At 46.0% G+C, this 23,912-nt stretch overlaps 1 protein-coding gene and 1 long non-coding RNA gene across 2 annotated transcripts in view; one reads left to right on the top strand and one right to left on the bottom strand.

Moving 5' to 3' along the window:
- Positions 1-5: 5 nt before the first annotated feature.
- Positions 6-1,415, bottom strand: LOC110340695. The gene is made up of 2 exons (XR_002382494.2): positions 1,210-1,415; positions 6-993 (listed from the first exon to the last, which is right to left on the bottom strand). It is a non-coding gene; the product is annotated as an uncharacterized LOC110340695 (long non-coding RNA).
- A 1,753-nt stretch (positions 1,416-3,168) lies between these two features.
- Neb (nebulin) overlaps positions 3,169-23,912 on the top strand; it is a 237,063-nt gene continuing 216,319 nt past the window's right edge. The window contains exon 1 of the mRNA XM_040745341.1: positions 3,169-4,087. The gene's annotated coding sequence lies outside the window, so the exon portion shown is untranslated. The remainder of the gene's footprint in view (positions 4,088-23,912) is intronic.

Here is a 23,912-nt window from a genome sequence, read left to right as displayed (position 1 = left end):
AGATAATTGCTTATATGTTTAATATCAAAATACAGCTACAAAACAATACTCTAAAACTATAAATTCAATGCTATCCAAAGACAGATCATGTTATTTTCCTGGAAAGGACATGTTTTAAGTCCTCTCTCTCTTCCTGACAGTTCTTCCCTTCGTTTGACCCTTTCTCATGTCTAGGAGCCTCAAAGCCACGGCCACCCACTCTGAGTTTCTAGCTCCATCTGATGTCTCAGGCATTAGTTCACCCTGCTCTCCTGTTGCATAGAGAAAAGGGATCTTGTCTTAAATTGGCAAGGGAGAAAGTAGAGTAGGAGAAGAAAGTCTGAGAAGCAAGCTGAAGGCCACACATCTGTGGTCTAACAGTCTTTCCTCATGCTGAGAATGTCTGTCAGTCAGTACTGGAGAACCCCTATTGCCTTCACTTTCCTTGGAAATATAGACTTGGGAAGGTATGGAGGCAGACATGTCCTCCTACCGTCTTCCAGGCTGCGACCAAACTCCTGAGGGTCTCTTGGATCTCTGCCTCCTGGGAGCGTCATATTCCCACTGCTAGTCGGTTCAAGAGGAAGTGAGGAAGCACAGATCATTTATGGTCATTCAGCTGTGGCGCACTGAGTAAACGTCCTATGAACAGGTGGCATGTGCAACCAAATATAAAGCAATGCTTGCCTTAATCCCATTATCTGTAGGTGTGGCGGGGCATCTGATGCATGCACCTGCTTTCAATAGCACTCGGGTGATATTTGTCTTTTCGATGTCCTGTCACCTGGAGGTGGCTTTGGGATCTGACCTTCCCACGGGTATGTCTTTGTTGAGTTTCCAGTAGCCTGATTCAAGGATCTGACCATCGCACAGGTATGTCTTTGTTGAGTTTCATGTAGCCTGATGTAAGCACATTAAGGAAGAATGTTTATTAGGCTCACAACCTGCGGTTTCAGTCCATCATTTCAGGAAACTTCGAGTGGCAGGAACATGAAGCAAGCCATTACATTGCAGCTGTAGTCAAGAGTAGAGAACTATGGATTAATTCGTGCACAATACCACTCAGCTCACTGATTCCACTCATATAATCCAACATCTGCTGCCCAGGAAATGGTGTCACCCACTGTGGGCAGGCCTTCCTGCATCAAACTTTCATAAGTTTGTCCAGTTCATCTGGCTTACATGCCTAAGGGGAGAGGGCTATAAAATTATAATTCATAGCTTCCTCACCTGAAGGAAATGGTCCCAGTGGCAGGGCCTGACCAGGTCAGCTACCGCCTAGGCCCACAGCTGGACCTTGGGCTGGCTCACCCTAACATCTTCCCCTTATAGGACCTGCTGGAGTTCATGAAGGGACTGGTCCTTCTTAGCCTGTTTTCTTATAGAATCCAGAACCACCAGCTTGGGGATAGCCCCACCCACAACTGGGCTGATCCCTCTCACATCAATCACTAATTAAAGAAATGCTCCAGAGGCTTGCTTACAGCCCAATACTATCAGGGCATTTTCTCAATTAAGGCTCCTCCTCTCTAAAGACTCCAACTTGTGTCAAGTTGACATAAAACTAGGCAAGACATCAACATATAACTGTTAGTAAGGTACTTTACATTTCCGGACTCATTATTAAGCTTTGTTGTGTATTTTACATTTAGAGCATGTTTTCATTTAAATGAGTCACATTTCAAGGGCTCCGTGGTCATATGTGGTTAATAACCCCTGTACTAGACAGACAGCACAGGTCTGGGCACACTAGAGATGGGGTTAGTTTCCTGCAGGGAGAAAGAAGAGGGTCACAGTGAACACATCCAAAGCAAGCACTACTTTTTAGATATTTCTATTTTAAGCATGTCTAAGTTTCTGATTGAAGACGAAAGTGACAATTTGTGAACAGTCACTGTGGTGGATTTACTTGAGAATGGCCTGGATAGACTCATATCTGAATGCTTAGGGAGTGGCATTTGGAGGTGTGGCCTTGGCGGGGTGGGAATGCCTTTTTTGGACGAAGTGTGTCACTGGAAGTGGGACTAGGGGTTTCAACAGCCCAATCCTTTCTCTTCCTACTGCCTGCCAATCAGGATGTAGAATTGTCAGCTACCTCTCCAGCCCCCTGTCAGCCTGCATGCTGCCATACTTCAAACCATGATGACAATGGACTGAACTTCTGAATCTGTAAGCCAACCCCAATTAAATATTTTCCTTTAAAAGAGTTGCTGTGGCCATGATGTCTCTTCAGAGCAATAAAAACTCTAAGACAGTCACCAAGCCATCTCCTTTAAGGAAGTGGGCTGGCTGGTCTTAGGTCAACTTGACACACAAACTAGAATTAGCTGAGTGGAAAGAACCTTAACTGAGAAAATGTGTCTATAAGATCCAGCTGTAACACATTTTCTTAGTTGGTTACTGGTGGGGGAGGGCCCAGTCCATTACGGGTGGTGCCAACCCTGGACTGGTGGTCCTGGGTTCTATTAGAAAGCAGACTGAGGGAGCTGACAAGATGGCTCAGCAGTTAAGAAGACTGGCTGGCTGCTCTTCCAGAAGTCCTAAGTTCAGTTCCCAGCAGCCACAATCATCTATAATGGGATCTGATGCCCTCTTCTGACATGTAGCGTACACACAAACAAAGCACTCATGCCCCCTCCACCCCGGAAAAAAAAAGCAGACTGAGCAAGCCATGGAAAGCAAGTCAGAAAGCTATATCTCCGGGTCCTCTGCATCAGCTCCTGCTACAGGTTCCTGTTTTGTTTGAGTTCCTGTCCTGACTTCCTTCAATGATGAACTTTGATAATGGAAGTGTAAACTAAATAAACCTTTGCCTTCCCAACTTGCTTTTTGGTCATGGTGTTTTGTCGCACCAATAGAAACTCTAACTAAAACAAGTTGGTACCAGTGTAGTGGGGTGCAGAAGAAACTGCTGCCAGCCTACACAAGCTACAATTGCCCTGCCTCCGTTGCCCAGGCCAGCCATCAAGAGCATGCGCAGCAGGTACTTCCTCCCTTAGCCAAGCCGCCAAGCCTGCTTCAAAGCCCAGAGACTTCTGACAGAACCCAGAGACACCAATGAGGAAAGGACAACTCAGCAGAGGCAGCCACCTGAGCCAATAGGACCTTGGGAGGGGATATAAAGGCAGACCTAACTTCCATAATAAACGAGTCTGCAGCTTGCTCTGCTACCTACTGACTTCCGGTGCTAGAGTCATTGATACTGAGTCTTCTCACCCACAAGAGGTGTCCGAGCAGGGTAACACAATACAGTGGGGTATTGCTGTGACAGACCTGACCATGGGCTGGATTTGAGGAGGATTGTGGGAGGACTTTGGAAGTTTGGGCTAGAAAAGCCATTGAGTGCTAAGAGTTCAGTGAGAATTTGGAAGAATGCTGAGAGAGCAGTCAGATGGAGGCCTGGCTTGTGTGAAGTCCAAAAGAGAAATTTAAAGACTCTATCAGGGCTGTTTGCTATTTTCATGTGAGATTCTATCCCTCCGGTTAGCTGGGGCCACAGAGTCAGCCGTGATTAGCAAGAGCCCGGCACCATCGAAGCAAAGCCTTTGCTTTACTGGGACAATTGATGCTGGTCAGCTGGAGCTAAGACATTAGCAGTGATAGACGAGACCAGCATCACTGAGGTGGAATCTTCGGGGAAGTGTTTCCTCAAGATCAGCACACACAGGAGCTGTGTTTCAGAACTGGCTGAGGTTATCGCTTGCTGGCAGCTGAAGTTGGTGCTGTGAGACTCACCCGGGTGGTCCTGGTTTTGAAGGCACGAAGGGGTCATGGAGAGCAGCTGAGGCTTGGCACTGTGAGGGGCCTGGAGAGGCTTCGATGAAGGTGCAGCCTCAGTGGCAGCTGAAGGCCCGGGACTGAAAGGATCATGCAAAGAAGCTGGCACCATGAAGAGAGCCTGGGAGAGGCTATTGGTGAAAGCGCAGCCCAGTTGCAGGAAGGAGCGCCAGCGTTTTAGCGACGCCAGTACCAGGGGGTGATCACCAAGAACAGCAGCAGTGGAGTGGAGCCAGCTGGAACCTAGAAGATGAGACGTGTGTGCTGCAGGGGCAGAGCTGGGGAAGTGACTCGGGCTCCTTGGAGGGCCCAGATCGGGAGCGAATCCCAGGTAAGTGGACATGGAGTTACTTCTACTGCTGGAGTTTGGTTTTGCTTCGTTCACATTGTGACTGTGCCCTGGTTCTCCCCACGTGAAGGAGGTATCTAATTTAACTTTGATTTTTACAGGAACCCACAGCTGAAGGACTTTGGAATTTCAAAAGAGATTTGGGATTTTTAGAGCGATTGGATATTTTAAAGAGACTGAAATTTTAATGTGCTTGAATTTATAAAGACTGGGACTTTTAAAGTAACTTGATGTTTTCAATGTGAGGTCTTGGGATAAATAAGGAAAAGTTGTAGCTTAATAGCCGCTACATGTTTGTGTCATGTTGACGAGGTGTCAGCTGTGCTGGTTAGTCTTATGCCAATTTGACACAAACTAGAGTTATCTGAATGAAGGGGACCTTGGGGGAAATGCCTCTATAATATCCAGCTGTACAGCAATTTCTTAATTATTGATGGTGGAGGAGCCAGCCCATTGTGGGTGGTCCCATTCCTGGGCTAGTAGTCCTAGGTTCAATAAGAAAGCAGACTGATCAAACCATGGGAAGCAAGCCAGTAAGCAGCTCCTCTCCATGGCCTCTGCATCAGCTCCTGCTTCTGGGTTCCTGCCCTCTTCGAGTTCCTGTCCTGGCTTCAGTGATGATCCTCCAGTATGGAAGTATAAGCTGAATAAACCCTTTCCTCCCCAACTTGCTCTTTGGTCATGGTGTTCTGTCGTAGCAATAGACACCCTAACTAAGACAGGAAACCATTAGTCTAGGTGACTAATCTTTGTGTAGGGGTTTGTAGGTGGGTAGGGGTGTCTCATTCTGCCTGCAACTTCAGGAACCCAGCCTGCTGCTCACCGGGAAATTTTTAACATTTTGATTTCTGTCTCAGTACCGACTTTCAAATGAGATCTGCCGGTAGTGTTTTGTTGGAGACCTATGACTTACAAGCGATCTGGCAATCTTGGTGAGAGACATTTGCAAGGCAAGTGAGGAAAGGTCTGCAGTGTTCTTTCTCAGCTTAGCATAAGAACACCACTAATTTAATAAAACCTCAGCCGAGGCTTGACAGCAGATAGACCTGTGCCCAAGAGCACAGCTGTCTCTTTTAGACTGAACAGGGATGTTCCGCCAAGTAGATCTTGTCTCTTACAAAATGCTAGTTCCCACTCACCAAAGCTTTCATAGTAAAAAAGGCTGTGAGTCATCATTGTATTGATTATTCTAAGAGATTTTCCGGGGCTAGTGAGTATTAGTGTTAGTTTTCCTCTTTAACTTTTTTATGTTTAAATATTCATAAAGAATACTACAGAGGTATTTTACTGAGATAAAACATTAAATACATTTAAAGATTCTTATGTGTTCCCTCTAGGCTTTATCTCTGGATCTAAAGTACATAATTTGTCCTATGTTCATGAACACTTTTTAACTTAGATAAATAGAGGTATAAAGCCATAGGTAAAACAATCATTGTCCTTGTGTAATTTAAGTTGTAAATAAATGGTGGCTATGGCTAATATTTGTCTTTTTCCATGTTAGTCTATGACTATATGAACATACACATATATTTGCATAAATTAATTCATATTACATATACTTTTCTACTCCTTATGCTTTTGACTACTGTATAGTACATATCCTTTATATTCATAAGATACTCTTTTGTTGTTGTTGTTGTTTTTGAGACAGGGTCTCAGAATTCAGACTAGGCTGGCCTCAAACTCCATTGCCTCTTTATCCTGAGTGCTGGGATTACAGGTGTGCCCAGTTTACCTCATTTATTTTTACGTCTGTATGTATTCTCTGCCTTTTTATCCCATTTTCTTACTGATAAACACCTAAGTTCTTTACTTCCCCGCAACAGCCCCTCTGTTACAAACTTTGCTGGTGACCTCTCTGTGCATTCTTAAAAGAACAGTGGGGTCCTAGTGCTCCAGACAGTGTCAGGGGTGGGCTTATTCTCCTCGATGCGTTGGCCACTCCCTCAATCTCTAGGCCACCCTTACACCCAGCACATTCCATAGGCAGGACAGGCTGTAGGTCGAAAGGTTACATGACTGGGTTGGTGTCATAATACATCCCCTTGAAGTCTTGATTGGTCACAGGAATGACCAGTTTGGGCTACATATCTGCTATTGCTAGAAGTATTGGCTGGGGGGTAGATTCCTGGCAGTTTTCCTTGTGCACCCCCTTTTCCAGAGTCCCTTTCAGTACTCTCTCCCCTACCCCCCAACCTGATGGCTCATGTTCCCATCCCCACCCACCTGCAGTCCACTCCTGAAATCTGTTCTTCCCAGGGAGACCCAGGAGTCCCCTGTGAAGTCACCTTTGCAGGACCCACAGGAAAGTGACTGCTGAACTCAAATAGTCCTTCAGGGTTCCTGCTTCATGGAAGAGTATATGAGACTTTCTGCAGGACACACACACACAAAAAAAAAACGACTGACAGACTGCCAATGCAGATGGACAGTTTGAAATTTCTTGCTTTGCTGAGAAATCTTCTGGACAAATTGTGGCCTATGGGCTGAAGATGGATGCCCCAACATTACAGAGGAACTTCGGGTAACTGTCCAGGCAGTAAGATGTCTCTGTCAATCCTCGTATTTATATATTATCCTTCTGTGGTCTTTGATAGAGTTGAAGGCAGATAGTTATAGTTATAGTTTCCTTAGTTATGATAAAAGATAAGCTACATATAGGACTTTGGACTCACAAGAATGGGATAGATATTTTCTTTAAATCTTGCTGAATGTTGTTAGACAAAATATTGTAACTGTGTTCTTACTTGATAACTGTTTTGTTATATATAACTTGACTATGTCAAAGTTAAGACCTTTCTTTTTGTTTAGACAGAAAAGAGGAGATGATGAGGGATGTCCTGTGTATATGTCAATAAAGCACTGTAGGCCAATAAGAAAGCAAGATAGGTGGGACTAGGAGTCCAGGAGGATTCTGGGAAGGAGAAACACATGAAGTCAAGATGTAACCGACATAGGGATAAGAAGCCCAGAAACTTCTCCGGTAAGAGAAATACTTAGATTAGCAATTATGGGATAAATACTTAAGTCAGAGCTAGCCAGTAAGAAACAAGCAAGGCCAACAGCTTCATAATTAATATAGCCTCCTGTGTGTTTATTTGGGACTCATGTGGCTCTGGAAAGGCTTCTCTTTACACACCTTGTTACCTAGTCTCTCTGGGACTGTAGATTGTAGCTTGACATGTTTGTCTTTCTGGGTCTGGGTTACTTCACTCAGGATGATTTTTTTTCTGGTTCCATCCATTTGCCTGCAAATTTTACAATGCCATTGTTTTTAATAGCTGAGTATTACTCCATTGTGTAAATGTACCACATTTTCTTTATCTGCCAGAGACCTAGGATAGAACCAAACACTATTAGAGGAAAGTCAATGTAAACATGCCTAATGATATTCTGCTATGCTCATAGATTAGTGCCTAGTCCAGTTATCACCAAAAAGGCTTCATCCAGCAGCTGATGGAAAAAGAGGCAGACCCACAGCCAGACATTAGGTGGAGCTCAGAGAATCCTGCAAAAGAGGGGGAGAAAAAGGATCGTAGAAGCCAGAAAGATTAAGGACACCACAAGAAAACTCACAGGATCTATTAACCTGGGCCATAGGGCTTCACAGAGACTGAACCAACAACAAGAAAACCTGCATGGGACTGACCTAGGGTCTCTGCATTTATGCTACAGTTGTGTAGCTTGGTCTTTTTGTGGGATTCCTAACAGTAGGAACAGGGCCTGTCTCTGACTTTTTTGCTGGCTTTCTGGGCCCAACTCCTCACACTGGGGGAGGTGCTTAGTCTTACTTCAACTTGATATGTCATGTATTGTTGATAATCATGGGAGACCTACCCTTCCTGAAATGAAGGAGGAAATGATTAGGGATGAGGTAGGGGGGTGGGAGTTGGGGGTGGGGACTGGAAGGAGAGGAGGGAGGGGATATGGTGGCTGGGATGTAAAATACATTAATTAATTTTTAAAAATCAGTGAGGTAAATCTCTAGACATGGAGCTACTGTGATATATTCAGCTTATATTTTGAAACACTTGACTAAATTGCTTTTCAAAATATGTAACTAGTTCCTTTACAATGTTACCTATCAAATGACTTAACATTAGTCAAATATTGGTGAAAATGGAAGCTTATTATTTAAATTTGTTTTTATTTTTTGAATATTTTATTCTATATATAAATTATAAACAAGCTTGCTTGACATGTCAATCCTAGCTCCCTCACCCTCCCCTCCTCCTCCACTCCCTCAAACCCTCCAACCCCCATCTCATAACCCCTCTGCAGCCCAGGGAGGGTGAGGCCTTCCATGGGGGATCTTCAAAGTCTGTCATATCCTTTGGAGCAGGGCCTAGGCCTCTCCCATGTGTCCAGGCTGAGAGAGCATCCCTCCATGTGGAATGGGCTTCCAAAGTCCATTTGTATCCCAGGGCTAAATCCAAGGTGCCATAGATTGCCAAGGCCTCCTCACTGACACCCATGTTTAGGGGGTTTGGGTCAGTCCCATGCTGGCCTCTCAGTCACCAGTCTGGGTTCATGAGCTCCCTCTTATTCAGGTCAGCTGTCTCTGTGGGTTTCACCAGTCAGGTCTTGACTCCTTTGCTCATTACTCCTCCCTCTTTGCAACTGGGTTCCAGGAGTTTAGTTCAGTGTTTAGCTGTGGGTGTCTGTCTCTGCTTCCAACAGCCACTGGATGAAAGCTCTGGGATGGCATATAAGGTAGTCATCAATCTCATTATCAAGGGAAGACATTTAAGGTAGTCTCTCCACTATTAGATTGTCAGTTGGTGTCATCCTTGTAGATCTCTGGAAATCTCACTAGTGCCAGATCTCTTCTCAAACCTTTAATGACTCCCTCTATTATGGTATCTCTCATCCTGCTCTCCTCTATTCTTCCCCTGACTCAACCTTCCTGTTCTCCCATGTTCTCCTCTCCCCTCATCTTATCCCCCTCTTTCTCCCAGCTCCCTTTCCCTTCCCCTCATGTTCCCAATCCCCTCAGGAGATCCTGTCCCATTCCCCTTCTCCGGGGTACCATGCATATCTCTCTTAGGGTCTTGTTTCACAGACTCTCTGACGATGGGATTGTAGGCTGACACTCCCCCTACTTCATGTCTAAAATCCATGTATGAGTGAGAACACACAATGTTTGTCTTTTTGTGACTGGGTTACCTCACTCAGGATGGTTTCTCCCAGTTCCACTCATTTGCCTGTGAATTTCAAGATTCCATTGTTTCTGTCCACTGAGTAGTGCTCCCATGTGTAAATTATTCTGTATGAGATAGGAACTCTTCATTTGTTCATTGGTTCTTTCTCTTTTTAAAATGGTCAGCCAACTAAGTCCCATCACATTGACTAACTTTTCTTGTTTGGGTTAGAAATACCACTTTTGACACTTCTGTTTTACACCCTGTGTGATGCAAATACCTTTTGAGTCATCCTATGATATTACAAACTAATTTACATTTCTATAATTTAACAATATGACTTAATAGGCAATCTGACTAGATTTTCAGGTTTGTAGTTTTTGAATAGTAGCTGAAGATGTTAGATACTGGTAGAGTGGGAACAATTAGTCCTCAGGGGACGGCGGGGGTACTAGCCAGCTCTGCTATAACTCAGTCCTGCTATGCTATAGTGTTGCAAGGTAATTAATTCTGCCAGAGAACACTCAAGCATTCTGAAAGCCAAATAGAAAGTCAGTATTTCTGGCCAGCAGCTACATAGGGACCTTGTGCAAAACATGCAACCCCAAGATTCACTGTCCTTTGCCTTTTAGGCACAAAAAATACATCCTGGATTAGAAAGAACAGTCAGTGAGAAGTGAAACTACAGAAGCCAAAAGGCAATGCTAGTATACTTTGGAACTTTCCTGGATCCTGTGGACTAGGTGGGGAACTGCGGACTGGGTCTCTGATGGATTAGGTCTTTGTTCCCATTTCAGTAGGTGTTTGGGCCCAAGTCCTGGGTTCTAAGGTCAGAATGGAGCCTCTAAGTAAGGCATTGCGCTCAGTTCTTAGGGACTGCTATATTCACTGCTGGTTCTATGGGCATGAGTCAAATCATAGACTCATCTTGGGACAGGATTATATCATCACCTCAGCACTAACAATTTATCAGAATTGACTCTCTGGTTTTACAGAACTATGTAGGCAGTTGAGCAAGCATGGTCCTATAGTGAGCGCTAGAAACAAAAGGATTAATGGTGTGTGTGGTAAGAGCCATAAGTTAGAGAAGTTACCAGGAGAACAAGCATTGGTGCCAGTTATCAGATTCTTGATGTCTCTTTTCTCTTAAAGTTATTTCTGCAATGGATAAACTTTCTCTAATTACTGGTTGGCATAGAAGCAACAAATTTCTCCCTGTGTCAAACACGGAAATCCTTGTTTCATGAAGGAGAGGTCCAGACTTCAATTCTGACTCTGCTGGGGAGTATACCAGGGCTTCCAGAGAGGGAATTCAATATTCCAGATGCTCTCTGTTTGTGTATACTAGAGCATCGAGTTCCTTGAAGTTTTTATCCCCCACAATTGGCACTGGATTTTCTACTGCAACTGAGCTCATGATGCTGGTCCCTACCAAAAGGGAAATGAGAATGGGGACAGCTTTCCATGCACAAGGAAGCCCAGATATAGATTTAGGTGGGCCCTTTCCTTTCTCCATTATACATGAACACAGAGGAGTGGTGTCCCTGCCAGTGAAAACAGTTCAGAAGATGTGCGCTTGGTTAAGCAAGCCAGGTAGTCTCTGGGCCTGGATATACACTCAGCTCCCATTCCTGCAGTTAACCTGCTGCGCCTGACTACAGGAACCTGCTTATGGGGAACTCTCTAGAAGACATCTTAGTGACATTAAGCAGTCACCCTTTCCTTGGAGGTCCCCAAGGATGAGCTTTGACTAGTCCCACATACAGCTATTGCCATCCTAACATAGTATTGGAATTTGGGGTCTAGACATTAGCCAGCAGTCTTTACCTATGTCTGGTTAAGAATGGTTCAGGAACTGATGGACATTCAACCAACCATTCACACACGACCTGACTCCCGGGTTCTTCTAGTTTCCCAGTGATGACCTTCAGTTTCCTGCCAGGTCCTAACCTTTGTAGATGTGGGATTGCATTGCCCAAAGACTAGCGAAAGGAAGGTAGATTGTGATGGTTTTCCCTCTAGGTCTAGGAATGGAACAGTGTACCCCCAGGAGGAATTGGTTTCACAACCCACTGAGCACAATTGGCTCTTGGCAGTTGGTGTGTGGGGCCACCCCCTGGGCAAATACAGTATTAGGTAGCTTGGAGCCCTGTAAATTACTAGACCCACAAGCCCAAGAGCATGTTCTAGTTTCTGAATTGTCTTTCTAATGCCTGGGTCTGACTGCATAATAAAAGCAACACTGGACACTTACTGGGTGTGTATGGGTAAAACCTGGAACCCAGGGGATGCTTCCTGGGGCTCTGGCATTACTTCACTTACCTGAGGCAGATTGGTAGGTTTTCTAGCAGCTGTCTTCAATCCTCCTAAAAGGCAAAATTTGTCCAGAGCCTCCTTACCTTGGTCAGTGTTAGGATTTCAATCGGATGGGGCAGAAGGGGAAATCTGCTCTGTCTGGGCTGCACTGTCCCACCAGCGACCCCTGCCTAGCCTAAGGGTGGTTGTCCTACTCTGCCCCACTCCTTGGCTGTGAACAGGCTAGCTGTGAGCTGTTGACAGTCATCCCAGGTCAACTGGTGGGTGTAAGAGCCCGAGGCTTTTCAGAGAATGGTGAGTTCCAATTATACATATCATGGGTCGAGAAGGAGACATAAACCATGGAAGGGGAGAGATGAGAACCTCTGGGTCTTGGGGCTAGCTAGGGAAGATGACGGCTGCTTCCTCCCCAGGGAAATTCTTCCCAGGGCCCACACAACCAGAGCCACTCCATGTGTGTAGAGGGAAGAGGGGGCCCAAGGAAGAAGAAACTACACCACCACCACAGCAGCAGCCCCAGCCCACTCCCACCCCCATGCAGTGTGTGCATGTGTGCGGCCTGGGGCAACTGTTTCCCCTTCCCTGGGCATAGTCCTGACTGAGCTGGGACATACAGAGGGAGAAAGTTAGGTGGGTAGGGTGGAGAGAGTTTGGGTTTCCTGGCTGGTCCATAATGGCACACGCCTTTAATCCCAGCACTTGGGAGATGGAGACAGGCGGATCTCTAAGTTCAAGGCCAGCCTGCTCTAAAGAGTGAGTTCCAGGACAGCCAAGGCTACACAGAGAAACCCTGTCTCAAAAAAAAAAAAGTTTGGGTTTCTCTGAGACCTGGCCAAACTAAGATACTATACACCTCAACAGTGTCTTGGAACTGCTCACACCACCTTACACTGCACCTCCTCTTCTTCCAGCCAATAGAATCGAAAAACACACACACAGACACAGACACACACAAACAGGCAACAATGAAGACAACCAGGGGTGGCCACCACATAGACCAAAAACAGGGGATCTGGTGATGTCTCACATGGGTTCCAGGCACTGGAATTCAAGCCGCATCTAGCCTTCTTAAGTGTCCTATCCAGAAGGGACCAGAATCAGACTCACCTCCACAGGGGACAGAGCCAGACCACTTTGTGTAGTTTCTCCTTGTAGGGTGGAGACACCAAGAGCCTCTGGGTCAATAGGAGCAGAGGCAAGAGAAGTTTCTGGAGTCTCAGGATGCCTCAGAGTATGTACCTCCTAACAACTGTCCATTCCCCATGCTACCCCTGCTCAGAGGATTCCATATCCCCAGTGACCAGGCATCTCCGTCTAGGGGAATCTCTTGGTGCTTCCATAATGTTGCCAGGTAATTCCTCCAGAGAACACATGGATATTCTTAGAGCACAATAGAAAGTCCATGTTGCCAGCCAGCAGCTACATGGGAAACTTAACCTGAAACATGCAGCCCGAGTCACCATTCTTTGCCTTTTAGGCACAAAAATCACATTCTGGTTCACACACCTTGATTAGCAAGAACAGTTGGTGAGAAGTTAAACTACAGAAGCCAAAAAGCAAGGTTAGCACATCTCAATTTCTCTGGATCCTAGATCTACGGACTATATCATTGATGGATTAAGTCTATGTTCCCATGTTGGCAGGTGTGGGAGCCCACATGCTGGCTTCTAAGGTCAGAATGGTGTCTCTAACAAGGTGTCAGTTGTGCCAAGGTCTTGGGGCCTGTTACAGTACAAAACACTTGGAGACCATGTGGTGAGGAAAGAGGAGTGAACGGGTCAGAAAAGGCAAAGGCTCTGTAGAGAGAGGGGGTTCCCCCTTAGAGGGGGAGGGTCCCTGCTGTAGAGGAGAGGGCTCCCACTATAGAGAGAGAAGTTTCCTGCTGTAGAGAGGGCTCCAGCTATAGAGAGTGGGTTCCTGCTGTAGAGGGGGAGGGCTCCCGCTATAGAGAGAAGATTCCTGCTGTAGAGAGGGCTCCCGCTGTGGAGGAGGAGGGTTCCCCCTGTGGAGGAGAGGCTGTAGGGGAGAGGGTCCCTGCTGCAGGACTTCCCTTAGAGACTAAGCATGTGACTGTCCTTTGTACCATGCTCACACTCGTGCTCCGTTCTTGGACCATGTGGCCTCGCATGCTGTATTTAGCAGCACAGGCTTCCTCTCCTAATAGCAAGATGATTAACCAAGCTCCCAGAAGGATCCTAAGGAGCCGCCCAGGACAAAAGCAAAGGACTCTCCTGCTCAAGAGTCTCCTGGGGCCTCCTTGTTCTAGAAGACTCTTCATACTTTCTCAGTTCTCTTCCTACTTTAGCCTGGTCGCCTTCACTCCAAGAGTTCTTTAGTGATTACAGAGCCGATAAACGGAATTGATAACAAATCTGTTGCACAGACCCAGGGAGCCCCAGTCTCTGGAACATTGCTGACAGACACTAAGGTATTGGGGCATAGGAATGTTGGTGAAGCAGTCATTGGATTAGAGAACTTGAGAGTTCCTCCCAATTTTCAGTGAACATCACAGGACTAGGAAGAGTCAGATTGGAGATGTTTCAGAGCCTTCCAGATGGTGAGCCGTTTTGAGACCCCACAGTCTCCAGTAGCAAAGCCCATTTTCTGTAGGGAGTTTCTCTACAGTTTAACTTTCTGTCCATCAGGTCCTCTGGAGAGAAGAGGTTAGAGACATGGCATGGGGGCTATGTCCAATACTACATCCTCGGCACCTCCTGAAGGAGTCACCCCTCTCTGCCAGGAGGGGAGTAAGTTTATGTGACACGTGAGACTTCCTTCCTGTGCTGATCAACAGAAACTAAGAGCCTCCCCTTCCAACACACACACACACACACCACACCGTGTCCTTATCTGTTTATGCCGGAAGATCTCATAAGTAGCATATGCTGACAGTCATCATGACTGTAGTCATCTCAAGAAACAAGCAGACTCTTTACTAAAACTAGGACTCATGGAGTACAAACAACAGTCATGTCTTGGGTGCCTCATAGTGACATTGTTAGCTGGTAGCCAATGACCTTTCAGTGTGAGCTGGCTCCCCAGAGTTCTTGGAATTGAACAAACTGCTTTCCCAGAGTGCGCAGGGGTGGTTCTGGACAGCTGTGTTTGCCCAACTGTTTGATGTCACGTCTCTATTTAGTTCATGGGCATTTCTGAGAAGAGAAAAACAAAGAGGTGGCAAACTTCAAATGTAAATATGATATGGCAATGAAAATTGCCTGTTGGTGTAACCATTGAGACTGTGCTGTGGCATTGGGTGGTAGGCAGAAAGGGGAGGCTGGGCTGAGACTTGGGGTCCACACCTATAAGTCAAGGCTGTAGAGGTCTGGTGAGGTTGGGGTGTATATCCTTGCTCTTTGGAAGAGTCTGTGCTTTGGGGGGAGCCAGTAAAGGTGAACAGAATAGCCCAATGGAGGGATAATATGTCCTCAGAGAGGGAAACAAAGATCACCGGAAGTGGTGACATGGTCCAGGGGTGTGATGAGTCTGGAGTGTATTTGGAGAACAGCCTCCCGGCAATGGTCTGCATCTGAGCTGGTATGGCTATTGGCTATTTTACCTCTCAGCTGTTTATCTCAATTTGCACTTTTTTTGTAATGAGAGGAAGCCACTGATGTTAAGAACCTCTGCAACTTTTTTAACTTAAGAGACCGAAAATTCCCAGGAGACACTGTCTTTGTCCACAAAATAGGACTTCTGAACATTCTCTGTGAAATCTGTACAAATTTTTCCACTTCCCAAATCTTGTCCATATTGCTTTAAAATGAGTTGACAGTGCCTTGGACTATTTATACCCCACAGATGCTTGAGAAGTTTGCAAAACTTCCCAACTCTCTTCCTAGGAGCTACGCCAGTTAGTTCTCGACAACTTGACACAAACTAGTGTCGGCTGGGAAGAGGGGACCTCAAATGAGGAATTGCCTCCATCAGGCTGGCCTGTGAGCATGTCTGTAGGACGTTTTCCTTTTATTGATGTGGTATTGCACAACTCACTGGGCAGGTGGGGACTGTATGAGAAGGCAGCCTGAGCAAGCCATGGCGAGCAAGTCGGCCATCAGCATTTCTCCATGGCCTGCGCTTCAGTTCCTGCCTCCAGCTTCCTGACTTGAGTTGCTGCCCTGGATTCCTTGGGTGATGGGTTGTAAAATGTAAGCTGGAAAGCATCCTTTCCTCCCAACTTGCAATTGTTAGGGACAGCAAGAGGAAGCAAAGTAGGAAAGGAGCAGATGAAATATGACAAATTGAAATAATGAAACAAGCCTTCAAACTCAAGATCTAGCTCTTCTGCATCACTACCATAAATAACAAAACTTAATAGATATGGCATATCCCCAATAAGTAAGGCTCCCTACATGCCAGGATCCTAGTTAAAGATGTGTTACATTCGTTTATGCTGTGGAATATTTATTTAATGATACAAAGATGTGTTGCATTTTTTTATGTTTCATTTGTTTAACTCTGTGAATCTGTGCTATTTTGCCTGTCTAAAACACCCGGTTGGTTCTAACAAAGAGCTGAATGGCCAATAGCAAGGCAGGAGAAAGGATAGGCGGGGCTGGCAGGCAGAGAGAATAAAAAGGAGAAGATCAAGGAGCGAGAAAAGAAGATGTCATCCACACAGTCAGACATGGAATAAGAAGGAAAGACAAGATATGCAGAAATAAGAAAGGTAAAAACTCAGAGACAAAAGGTAGATGGGATAATTTAAGGTGGCAAGAAACAAGCCAAGCTAAGGCTGGGCATTTATAAGTAATAAGAAATCTCTGTGTAGACTTATTTGGCAGCTGGGTGGCAGGCCCCTCAAAGAGCAAAGAGTAAAAACAAGCAACACTCTTGAGTCTCACAGGTGCATGCTGTTACTGTGAAGATAAATTTTCAGTGAAGTAAAACACACAGGACTGGGCAAGGAGGCCAAGTGCTCTGCGGATGGGAGTGCCTGGCAAGAGTCTTGACGATAGAGGTCCTGGGCCCCAAAGAGAAGCTAAGCCAGGGCTGTGTGAGCAAGAGCAGGAAGGTACCCTGCCAGGAAAAGGGTGAGTGGATGAGCCTGTTTTGGGGACAGCCCACGTGGTGGCTCATAGCCATCTGTAATGCAGCCTGGTACCCTCTTCTGGCTTGGGAAGAACATTGTATACATAATAAATAATTATTTTTTAAAAATGTAAAAAATATAAACTCCATGTTTACAGTAATCTATTTTTAAAAAAATCAAAGTATGTACATTTCAGATGCAGAGGTAAATACCGGCCACATCAGCCACAAGGCCACGGTGATTTTAGGAAAAAGGTGATTTTAGATGTCTTATGACCTCAGGGTGGAGGGCATGGGGAGCTCCTTGATTTTGAGGTGGTTTGGCCTTAGTGATCTCTACAGGGGCTTCCAGCTACCAGGGTGATCATGTATGAATTAGTGCAGAAGGGAAGGTGTGTGCCCCTAGGTTCAGCTCAGTCTGTGGAAACCTTGGAGAGTAGTCAAACAGGTGAACTATTATCCCAGGAAGTACTCCCCCCCTCACCACATCTCCCTGGGGCCCAGCACATATACCCTAAGCTTTAATGCAAAGATGAAGCAGCCCAACAAGTCAGCTTGTTAAGAATCAGCAGGAGACAAATTGCTGCATGCCAGAGGCATTGCCCAGCAGTGCTGACACTCAGAGGGAGGCCTGGAGTCTTGGATGAGAAGTGCACTTGGAAGAGAAAGACTGATATGGCATTGCTCCTGATTGACTAGATCATCTTGCAAGGTTCTTCAAGTTCTTGTCTCTTTGATGGTCAAAGTCCTTGTCCAATTTGGTCAAGATCCCCTCACCTAGCCAGCTTTGGCAGAAGCAAAAGGAAAAAGAGAGGGACCCAACATCTCAAACAATAGGGGATGGGAGTACTGATAGTAAACATTGGTCCAGGGCATCGGGACCATTGGGCTTCTAGCCCTGAGTTCTGTTCTTGAGTTTGAGGCCTTGAGAAAGCTACTCTAACTTGCTGAACATCATTCCCATATATATATATATATATATATATATATATATATAGAGAGAGAGAGAGAGAGAGAGAGAGAGAGAGAGAGAGAGAGAGAGCATCATAGCTGCAGCTGTGTTACTACTATAGACTTGATCCTGTTTTCACCCATTGGAGTTTATTACGTATCCTCCCCATCCCAGGCACTGTGTCACCATAAGAAGCAATACTTTGGTCCCCACTTCAGATGCCTGTGTCACTGGGAGGGAGACAGGTCATAAACCAAGATATAAATACATGGCCTAAAGGTCATAGTTGGTGAGAGCCACAAAGGGAACCCAAGCAGGACAACAGATGGCATGGTAAGTCGGTGTGGTTGGAACAAAGCTCCAGGACAGACAAAGGGCGGTGAGACTGGGCAGAAGAGCATCCGGGCCAGCTGGAGAGCAAGCCCACAGCCCACAGCTCCCAGCAAGCCCGTCAAGGGCATCGGGACACAGTCACTGGGAAGAAGACCATGAAGAGCAGGACCTGAGGAAAAATGGGATCCATTGGAAGTGTGAGCCTTAATCTAGTTCTCAGAAGTAAATTTCAGGGTAGTCTGTGGGCAGCAGGAAAATCTAATCTCTTTCCTGTCCTCCCCTGTGGTGGGGCGAGGAGCAGATGGGCCTAGCAGGTCCCCTGGAGACCCTCTAGCAGGTCCCCTCTGTCCAGCTGGGGACAGGAAGAATGGAAAAGAACACACTCCAGTTCAACTCCAGTTCTCACATTTGCAGAGTAGGGGGACAGCCCTGTGTCCTCCCTCCCTTCCTTCCTGGGGTAAGATGGGGAGAAAACCGATGCCAATGCCTGGGATTTGTCTCACAACTTCACAAATATTTGCAAAGCTGAGTAGTTGTTTTTGAGAAACTCTCACCATGTTATCCCCACCCCAAGCCATTCTTTCAACATAGTATTAGAAAGTAAAGCCACTGCTCACAAATTCCCCTGTGTGCTGGTGTGGCTTGGGCAGTGAGAGCTGGTGTCAGTGAACAGGTCCTTTCCAGGGATGTGGAAAGTGGCAGCGTGGAAAAGCAAATAACCGAGCTGATATTTTGACTGATAAAGAAAGGCAAGCAGGGCTGGAGCGATGACTCCAAAGCTAAGGGCAAATGCAAAGGGCAGCAGCACAAAGCATGTTCCTGACCTGGGACCAGCAGGGAGCAGCCATGTTCCTGACCTGGGACCAGCAGGGAGCTAAGCTTTTCCTTCACCTGAACTTGTACCAAGTGTGAGCTCTGGCATTGACTGGCCCACTCTCCTTCCCTGGAAACCTAAAAAGGAGGGACATTACCAGAAAGTGGGGCACATGGAGGAGAGCAGTGGCTGAGGGAAGCCACTATCCGAGGCTTGAATCTGAACTGATGATATTAGGAAGTTATAGTGGATTGTTGGTCACCCTGAAAATTCTCCAGCAGACATGGCCCAGACTTCCCAGGGAAAGTGTATCTGTGTAGACCACCTTGCTCCTAACACCCTGACTCAAAACTTCCCCAAGGCAGCCTGACCCCTCCTTGCTAGTCTTAGATTCTCTCTCTCTCTCTCCCTTTCTCTCTCTCCCCTCCCACCTCTTTCCCCCCCTCTCTCCCCCTCCCCCCCTCTTTCTCCCTCTCCCTCCCTCTCTCCCTCCTTCCCTCTCTCTCTCTCACACTCTTCCTTTATCCAACAGCACCACAGCTTCTTCCCACCAGACTCTCCCTGGTGCTTCTAGATAGTTTGTCACTCCCCTTAGAATGTTGACTGCCCTTCCTTGCTAGAATGTAAGCATGACTGAGTCACTCTGCTTAGTCATCTCCGTGTCTTCAGCACTGTTCCTAGCACACAGTTGTCATTCTAAAAATATTTCCACAACGACAGTTGGGTTTGTGCACAGCCTGCTTGCTGAGATGCCCTCAGCTCTGGCATAAGCTTGGTGTGTTTACCATAGGTCTCATTTGCATTGACGCTATCTTCTGGTTGTGTGTGCCTGCACGTGTGTGTGTGTGTGTGTGTGTGTGTGTGTGTGTGTGTGTATGTGTGTATGTGTGTGTATTTGCATATATGTTAAGAATAACAATTAATCTTAGTACAGGTGGATCTCTGTAAGTTCAGGGCCAGCCTGGTCTATAGAGCTAATTCCAGGACAGTTAGGGCTCTTACACAGAGAAACTTTGTCTTGAAAAAAAAAGAATAACAAGAAAAGTGTTCTTTTGTTTTATTTCCTGAGATTACAAACAAAAGCATCCATGTCTGCAGGGATCTTTCTGGTCAGCAAATAGGGAAAAAAGGGAACTGTAGCCTTGCAGGGGACCCTGTTGCTCAGGGAGGCAGCTGAATGCCTTCTGTAATCCCAGCCAACCCAGCACAGAGGGAACAATGCTGTCAGGATGCACTGGTCTCCGGCCAATGCTGGGCCTGGGTCTGGGTCCACACCAGGAACTTTACCAGAGCCGGTGGTAACAGGAACCATATAACACAAAACCCTTAGATCTCATGCCTCACACGGGCTCTGGGCCCCAAGCGAGTGCATGGGATTGGGTATTTGCCTGCTGGCATGTTTGGAGTTCATATTTACATGGGTCATGGAGAGTCCTAGGGGCCTGTGAGTTCTCTTACATAGCCTTCCCCCTCCCAACCCCAGGAGACATAGCCTCTGCAGTGTGAAAATAACTAAAGTCACAGGCGTGTCAGGCCCTGGATGCCAGCCACCTCAGCAGCTTTTGTTAATGTGACCTTTTAGCTTGACTTATATTTATACACACCTGGTAATCCCAAATTCACTGAGCACAAATGTTTTAAGTCTTAATGTACACTATAATATGTTTGATTATTTAAAACATCAGATTCCATCTTGCTTTTTCCAAGGGGATGGTATGTGTCTGTGGTTAGCTTCTACTGGGGTAATCCCAAGGGAACTCCTTGCAATCATCAGGGATCCTGTAGTGTCCATGCAGGGTGTATACCAAAGCTGAGGTTATTAAATTGGCTGTCAGTCCAAACCACAGTCTGGCTAACCAATAGGCAAGCTACTGAAATCCATAATTCACATGGTAGGTGGATGGTTCTGAATGATCATTCAAAGAAAGAGGGACCAAGTGCCACATCTGAGACCCCTGTGGCTGCAAGTGCACACCCTAAAGGGTCAGGGTTTGCTAGATTTACCACATCATATTGTTTAATCCACACCAGGCAGGGATTCTGACCACCGAGCACAAGGGTGCCCATTGTAGCAGGCCACTCTCGTACAGGCTAGCTGTCCTGAGAACTTGACTTTTCAGAATCTTTTTCTCCGTCAAATGGTGAACGTGGTGAGTGCATAATCACCGTCTTTCCATTTGATGCCCTCTCGAAACTGGGGCTGACTGGATAGCTCCAAGTTCAAGTCATTATCATTCAGTTAGAAACAACTCAATTTGGATTTAAAAACTAACTAGAAAAGTACAGCTTCTAGAGAGGCATAACTAGGACACCTTTAAGGTTACAAAGTCTGAAAAACTTTTAAATGTCGTAAAAGAAGACATAGACTTCCATGGCTCGCTTTTTGATTTGCCAGCCTTTCTTCTTTTTGTTATATTCATTACCTTTCCAAAACTGGCGTGTTTAATGATAACATGACTATTTTTAGTCAAATGATATAAAGTGTATTAGAGTAACTGTAAAGGGTATAATATATCAGATCAAATGATGTTTGCAACATCACACCTATCGAGTGTGTGTGTGTGTGTGTGTGCATGTACCTCTATAATGTTTGGAGGAGGATAAACATCGAAGGGACTCTCACCTTTTTATTGATTTTTACATACCAACCACAGTTTCCCCTCCATTCTCTCCTCCTGTTTCCTCCTCCTCTGCGTCCCTTCTACCCCCCACATCCACTCCTCCATCTCCACTTAGATGGGATAAGACCTCCCATGGGAGTCCACCAATCATGACATATGAAGCTGAGGCAGGACCAAGCTCCTCCCCACTGCACCAAGGCTGAACAAGGCATCCCACCACAGGGAATGGGCTCCAAAGAGCCAGCTCATGCTTCAGGGACAGGTCCTGGTCCCACTGCTAGGGGTCCCACAAAAGACCAAGCCACACAACTGTCACCCAGATACAGAGGGCCTAGGTCAGTCCTATGCGGGCTCCTAGCTGTCTGTCCAGAGTCTGTGAGCTCCCACAAGTTCAGGTCAGCGCTCTCGGTGGGTTTCCCTGTCATGATTTTGACACCCCCACTTGCTCATATAATCTCTCCACCCTCTCTTCACCTAGATTCCCGGAGCTCAGCCCAGTGCATGGCTGTGGGTCCCTGCATCTACTTCCATCAGGTACGGGACAAAGGCTCCATAGTGACAATTAGGGCAATCACCAAGCTGATTACAGGGGAAAGCCAGCTCAAGGACCTTCTCCAGTATTGCTAGGGCGACTCTCATTTTTAATTATAAGGATGAGTTTTGTAGGGAAAGCGGCAAAGGAAGCCTGTAACTTGTCTTTTTAAAAAGTCATCAAAGAAACTGAGACTTTGACACAGACTCCTAATCCAAGGAGCCTGAGGCAGGAGAATTGGAAGTTCAAAACTAATCTGAACTACACAAATAATTCAGGGCTAGCTTCATATGACCTGTAATTTAATAAGACCTGTATCAAAATAAAAAGTAAAACACACTATTCTTCCTAAGACCAGTTTGGTTCCCTGCCCCCATGTCTCAGCTACTTGTAATGCCAGCTCCAAGGTCATCCAATGCCTCTGACCTCCATGGGCACCTGCACTCACTTGTACATACCAGTACGCGCACACACACACACACACACACACACACACTTTTTAAAAAATAAGATAAATTCATCTAAAAAGTGAAAACAGGGCTGGATATAGCTGGTAGAACACTTGCCTAGCGTGTTCAAGGCCAAAGGTCTAATACCGCACACCACAGCAGAACAATACAACAGCAGCAAAGGCCGAGTGGGCAGCTGGAGTCTTCCCAGAGGCTAACAGGTATCTTTGAGGCCAGAGCAGTGTGGCCAACTGTCTCAGGTTCCACAATGCTCTTCAGGTCCATTCGCTGCTGCCCTGTTTTCTCACATTCACATTCACATACCTGCTCAGTGAGGAAGTACTGCAATATAAAAGGGCTAATGGTCGGGAGTGGACACAGCCAGGGTGAATCCCTAACGTAGTGATCCGTTCCTTGCTCAAGCCTACATTGAAGAGCAAGCTCTACGTTCTAAGCTACGGATGAATAGCTTCAGTCCTGCACACAGCCTAGTGGAGACCAATGCAGTCAAGGCAGGGAGCCTCTTCTAAGAGATGCCCAGACCAGCAATAGAAGCTGGGGAGACCGGAAAAGTCACCTGGATATTCGGTTCCTTGAAATGCTGTAGCAAACTGCCTCAGAGTGGGTTGATTGCACAGAAATGTAGTACTTCAGTTCTGGAAAATAAAAGCTAAAATAAGGGGGTTGGCAAGGCTAGGCTCTCTTCCCTTTCTTCCTTCTGAGATTTTCTGGCAATCTGTGGTATCCCTTGGTTTTTGGATGTGTCACTCTGACTAGGTTTCTATGTGGTATTCAGTCTGAGTCTCTCTTCTTGCAAGAACAGAAACCACACAAGGTTAAGGCCCACCCTATGCCAGTATGACTTCACCTTAACCAATTTTATATACATACATACGTACCTTTAACAAGCCGATTTCCAAATACGACCATAATCTTAGTTCCTGGGAGCTAACTAAGACTTGAACCTATATATTGTGGGGGACACAATGCTCTGTGGTCTAGTTTGTAAAACTAAAGGTGTGGGAGACCCAGGTCTTGTTTTTGTTCTACTTCCATTTTAAAGTCTCTCACTTTGCTGAGTGTGGTAGTTCATGACTCTATTCCCAGCACTCAGAAAGCTGAGGCAGGAGAATCAAGAGTTTGAAGTCCCCCTCGTCTATGTAGTGAGATGCTGTAAATAAACCATTGAGACACACACACAATATATATATTGCTCCTACAAGACTGGGAGGGTTTTACACACCACTGAAATACTTTAAATGGCTCAAGTAAACAAATTAACTTGTAACACAGAAACAGAGCATTGTGTGTGGTTCACCAAGGCAAATGGAGTCGACTTAAACGTGATTGACCGTGTACTCTCACTAGTGGGATCTGAATTTTGAATTTCAGATGAATGGTCATTGGGTCCCCTTGATTTATGTCAGCCAGCTACTGTAAACCTCATTAGTCATAGCTTTGGACACCTACCCTCAAGGCTATTTGTGCCACGGAGGCGGGCCACTGGCCTAGCTTGGAAGGAAGCCACTTACAATATGTTGGTTCTTACCCTCTAGATGCTGAGCCACCCAACACTGCTTTCGCCACACTCCTGACTCAAACCAGCACCCTCCTG

This window comes from Mesocricetus auratus, unplaced genomic scaffold, assembly GCF_017639785.1.
Source record: "Mesocricetus auratus isolate SY011 unplaced genomic scaffold, BCM_Maur_2.0 Super-Scaffold_100004, whole genome shotgun sequence".
Taxonomy (NCBI): domain Eukaryota; kingdom Metazoa; phylum Chordata; class Mammalia; order Rodentia; family Cricetidae; genus Mesocricetus; species Mesocricetus auratus.
The sequence above is the reverse complement of the archived record's forward strand: the minus strand, read 5'-3'. Positions and strand labels throughout refer to the sequence as shown.